Raw genomic sequence first — 6000 nt, 5'->3', positions numbered from 1 at the left:
AAATTCCAAAAACTCCACAAGAAAGACCCTTTCAAACTTGAGAGCTGCCCCCAGGGAAACTGGATCTCCTTGGAGGACTGGTCTGCCCTGTGCAAACGATGCTCTGTCTCTAAGCCAAAGGGACAATTTCCAAGGCATCATCCAATGCAGGTCTTAAACTAGACCCAAATAGATGCTTTTGCATCTTATATGTTTTATCGAAAAAAAAATTATTCAAGAAAAGTCTTATATTCTTTCTAATCTTCCATCCTAAGTTTTTCTGATTGTTGCATTAGGCGTAACTTTTGTGCTAAATATATGTGATGTGGCTGGTAAACTTGTATTTTGATTAAATATACTCCATATCTATGTTTTTAAACTATTTTTAATCATATATATAAGCTAATTTTTTTTTTTAAAGAAGATGTTGGGGGTAGGAGTTTATTAATTAATTTATTTATTTTTGCTGTGTTGGGTCTTCGTTTCTGTGCAAGGGCTTTCTCTAGTTGTGGCAAGCGGGGGCCACTCTTCATCGCGGTGCGCCGTTCTCTCATTGCAGTGGCTTCTCTTGTTGCGGAGCATGGGCTCTAGGCGCGCAGGCTTCAGTAGTTGTGGCTCGTGGGCTCTAGAGCACAGGCTCAGTAGTTGTGGCACACGGGCCTAGTTGCTCCGTGGCATGTGGGATCCTCCCAGACCAGGGCTCGAACCCGTGTCCCCTGCATTAGCCGGCAGATTCTCAACCACTGCGCCACCAGGGAAGCCCTAAGCGAATTTTTGAGTAATCATATATTATCACATTTTTGTGATGGTTTTTATTACTCATTCTTGACCTTTTTTAATGTTCAAGCAAGCCTACGATGTAAGAAGCAATACTGTTACTATTCTTAGAATGAGGAAAGCAGCCTCGACACAGGGCCATGGGACCCTGAGTTCCGCCTGGAGGCCACCCTAGAAGCCCCAGCTCCTGGCTGCTGCTCCAGGGCTTCTCACGCCCCACCCTGGGCCTCCCACGGTGACTCAGGGCACTGTAGCATTGCCACGGTTTCCTGAGGAAGAAGCTAAGACAACGAAAGGCCAGTTGATTGGGCCTAAGGTCACAGAGTTTGTTTGTGACAGGGTCAAATGAGCTTTGAATATGTGGCCCCAGAATCTTTATTTTTGAAAGTCACCCTTGGGACTTCTCTGTGGCACAGCGCTTAAGAATCCGCCTGCCAGTGCAGGGGACACGGGTTTGAGCCCTGGTCCGGGAAGATCCCACATGTTGCGGAGTAACAAAGCCCGTGCGCCACAACTACTGAGCCCGTGTACCACAACTACTGAAGCCCGCACTCATACAGCCCGTGCTCCACAAGAGAAGCCACCGCAATGAGAAGCCCGTGCACCATAACATAGACCCAACGCAGCCAAAATTTAATTAATTAATTAATTATAAAAAAAAAAAGAAAGTCACTCTTAACTCACTGCAGGTCATTCATCTAGAGAGACCTGAAGATATAAACGGACTTGTCCAAGTCTCCTCACCATAATCACTGAGTCCCCAGTAGATTTCTTACTCTTAATAGAAAGCCAAAGAATGAGAACCAAGATTCACTTCTTGACAATATGTCATTTCCATAGGCCTCTGCACTCCAAACTTGCTGGATTATTAAACATTGATCACACCTTGGCTGGATTATTAAACATTGACATCATCTTCCCAAGCATTTTATATATGGTTCTTTGTCCCTCTAATGAATATTGGGTAGAATTCTCTACTAAGAACCATCAGTAAGTTAATTTCAGTGAAAGCAACTAAGAAACAGAAAACATCCCTTCTTTTCTAGCCACTTTTCTGAGATCTCCCATGCTGCTGTTTCAGCAATGTGGCCTACCTCTGTGCCCTAAAAATACCCAGACTTTCCCGCTTGCAACCCTTTATTCATGCCATTATCTCAGCCTGGAATGCCCCTTTTTCTCACTTTCCACCTATCAAAACCTTACTCATCGTTTAAAGGCTAGTTCAACAACACCCTGTGTGAAGCCTTTCCTAATCCTCCCCCAGTTGGGAAGAATCCTTCCTTTCTCCAGCTCTTTTTTCACTATGTCTGTAGAGTCGATTTTCTATTACATGTCTATCTCCTGCCTGAAACTGTGACTTATTGAGGACCCAGATCAAGTGGGATTCACGTGGGCCAGCTGCACAGGCTCACAGGGTGCACTTGACATATGTTTACTGAGTGAATAAAATTACCGTCAAATGCCATTTCCTCCTTTCCCTTTTCTTATCAGACGTTCAAAGATATTCAACGTCTCGAGTGTCTTCCTGCTCACAATCTGTACCTCCCTTTCTGCAAATATTCCATAAGGGCAAGCAGGCTGCTCCTGTTATGAAACGCTTGCCAAGGATTGCTAGAAATGGTGCACAGCTCACTAGATCTATTAGAGCTTAAGGGTTTCCTTTTTTTTTTTTTTTTGTAATTGCAATTCAGCATAACCTTTTCTCTCCTTGTTAAGCGCTAAGGAGAATGCTCATATGTCAGAAATCACAGAATATCAGAGCCAGAGGAGAAAATCTAGTAACCTAGCCCCGCTTCTTTTATTAAGAAACAGGGAAAGTGAACCTTGGAAAGAGCAAGTTACTTGCCTACTTACTTGCCGTAGTCAAATATCAGATTCCTAGCAGGCTGAGACAAGGTTGAGATCGCCTGTCCTCCTGGCTAACATTTTTTCCAAATCTGGTAACTTGTTATATGGTCTATTTGCTGAAACAGTGATTGACCTCACTGTCTATTCCCAGCTGTGAATTCCAGTTCTTCATTTGAAAAGAGGGAATCCCAGCTCTCCGACGCATCCTCATTTGGCCTGATGTTCCCAAGGCCCTCAGTGAGCAGGTCTGGCCAGCCCTGGCCATCTGCGGCCCCACTGCGTTCGCTGTAGCCCTGCCCAGATCAGCTGGCCTTTCGTCTCATCGTCCTGTCCCTCACACAGGCACCTCACGCCAGCCTCCAGACCTCCGCTTCAGCTCTTCTGTTGCCAACGAAGCCCTCTCACCATGCTTTAGATGCAGATTTATTCCTCATAACAAACATATGAAGTGTGGAGCCGTCTTACCCCTACATGAAGTACAGAGAGGTTAAGTCACTTAAGCTCAAGGTCACACAGCTTGTAAACAGTAGAGCTGTCAGTCTAGGTTCTGAGGAGTAGAAAAAACAGGAGATGAGCTCAGGTCTTCCATCCCAAGGAGACACCTGCTCTTCCACATTCATTCCATTCTCTCAGGAGGTGACGTCACTAGTTTCCAAGCTCTTCTTTTTTGAGTACCTTTGGGGAAACTGACTCTTACCCTAGAGAGTCCCCTCCTAGGGCAATTAGATGTAGGAGAGGTGGATCTTCTGATTTTGGACTTTTTTTCCTGCTAAAAATGGCAAGTGCAGTCATGATTTATTTAAAAAAATCTGTAAATGGGATATTCGGATTGTCTCACCAGAAAAATTCACGTTTAGGGTAGAGTACTCTGGAAAATTCCAGTGGAGAAAGGAAAATTTCTCAAAGAGCAGTGAGCAATCATGAATAGAAATTTTGAAACAGGCCGGGCATTTGGTAACCTCTGGTATTTGCGACTGCAAACGCCAGGCCTTGCAGAGATAATAAGTTCAGAACAAATGAGGGTGTTAGTCAGACTTAAGAGGGATTTTGCACTGGCTCTGGGTATAGACTTTCGCAAAGAAGAGTGTCTGATGGCCCCGTTCTTTAGAGCTGTGTTCTTAGACGGGCAAAGAAGCTGAAAGGCAGAATAAAGCATCCTTAAATTAGAGCGGTATGCACTAGGTCTTCAGAGTGAGGACACTCGTTGTTCAACTGATGAGCACCTGTAGCCCTGAGGTGGAAAATTCAGGAGGAAAGGAAGGAAGGGAGGGAAGGAGAGAGGGAGGGAGGGAGGGAGGGAGGGAAGCAGGAAGAAAATAGCCAAATGCTGTTTCTCTCCTCACTCCATTAAAAGAATCTCAACAAATATAAGGATAAATTCTATTCTATACTAAATTCTATTTTCCACCCATAATACTAACTCTGGTCTCCAACATACAAACACACACAAAACTCACCCAGGGAAGGATTAATGAGTAGAATTATCCAAAAGAATGTTTAGTCTGTTTACTTGAAAACCTCAGTCATGTGAGTTGCAGAGTATAAAACACCAATATTTTGCTTCGCGCTTGGAGAACCCTGCTTGCAGCCATGGCGGGGTTGCACGCCTTCCTGAGGCCCAGCTTGGAGCGAAGGTGGTGCTGGGCATGATGGGGTGGGCGCTCTGTGAGCTCGGCTCCAGCCTCTATCCATCTCACAGCAGAAGATACTGTCCTTACTGGGACAGAAAGAAAAGATCCCCAGGGAGAAACAGGAGGTGACGTGTGGAACAAAGGGGATCACTATGCTGAGAGACTGGGCCGCAGTCTCGGCCTTACGATCCTTCAACCTTTGAGCGTGGGACAATCACGCCCCTTCTCAAGTGGCAGAGAAATGAAGGGGCATGGCCAGGGGGTCCTAAGATCCTCTTCCAACTCTAATACTTAATGGTGTTTGTGATTCAAGTCACATATTTCACTGTTTGTTTTTTCATCTATAATGTGGCCAGGTTGGACCAAGTGACCTCTAAGTGCCCTCTAGCTCTGGGAATCTGTGTTTCCATGACTAAATCAGTGATCACTAAACAGACAGAAAAGGAGAGACCCTGTGGTTGCCAGAAGCATAAGGGATATCGGGCTGCTCCCAATGCTCTAGCTCAGCCTAAGGCACGAGCTTCTCCAGCAAGAGGTCAGAGGGCAAGAGGTGAGACTCTTCTCCACTTGGGCACAGAGTGGGAGGTTCCCACATCTGAGGTCACCATTCTCCCCAGCAACCCCTGCCCCCAGACCTGCTGTTTCAGCAACCCTGATCATCAGAAGATTGGATGGGCCTGGGTTTCACAACTCAGGGTTCTTTCTAGGACCTCTGAAGTCACCAACCCCAAACTTCTTCCTTATGCATTCCTAGTAAATAGTTTTCCAGCCTCTGTCTGGAGGCATTTTGTTCCTTTTTTTTTTTTTTTCGGTACTTGGGCCTCTCACCATTGCGGCCCCTCCCCCTGCGGAGCACAGGCTCCGGATGCGCAGGCTCAGCGGCCATGGCTCACGGGCCTAGCCGCTCCGCGGCACGCGGGATCCTCCCGGACCAGGGCACGAACCCGTGTCCCCTGCATCGGCAGGCGGACTCTCAACCACTGCGCCACCAGGGAAGACCAGTTCGTTCCATTTTTAAACAGCTTTGACTACTAAGAAATGTCTTGGGTCAAGGTGTGGGTCAAGGTCTGTCTCCCTGTAATTTCTACCATTGGTCAGATCTGTCCTCTGGGGCCTCCATGGCAATCTATCCTCTCTCCCCATGGAAACCCACCAGACCTTTGGAGGCAACACATAAGGCCTTATTACATCTTCTCAAGGATAAGAAACTCCAGTTCTCCTGATGGCATGGTTTTCAGCTCTATTACTCCTCTGGTCTATAAATTCTCCAAACTGTCAAACATGACATGGGACTTGGGGGATAAAAGACCTAGGTTTGAATTGTGCATCTACCAATGGGTTGTATTCCATCAACACAGCTGAACTGAAGCTTTTATGTATGGTAAATGAAATGTTGGACACAGAAAGCTTGTAAACGATGAAATGCTTCATAAAAAAATGTATTACTGCTGCTAGATATTACTACTGAAAAAGAACAATTACTACTATTAAATCAACAGTATAATCCAGTTGTGTTCCAAGAGTACAGACTAGGAAAGGGAGCTCTCCTCCCCTGCTCTGGATGTTACGTTCATATGCGTTTAGCCTAACGCCACAGTTGCCATTCGGGAGGCTGAGTCTCAGAGTTCATCCTGAGTTCACAGAAAATCAAATACTGCAGATTGATTACACATGCGGTGGTCAGCCTAGGTTTCCCCAGTTCTTGTTATTGTAAAATTGAGGAATTTACATTTGTCTCTGACATTTTATCTTGTTTGTTCACCGT

Source organism: Delphinus delphis, chromosome 4, assembly GCF_949987515.2.
Source record: "Delphinus delphis chromosome 4, mDelDel1.2, whole genome shotgun sequence".
Classification (NCBI taxonomy): domain Eukaryota; kingdom Metazoa; phylum Chordata; class Mammalia; order Artiodactyla; family Delphinidae; genus Delphinus; species Delphinus delphis.
This window is presented reverse-complemented; position numbering follows the sequence as displayed.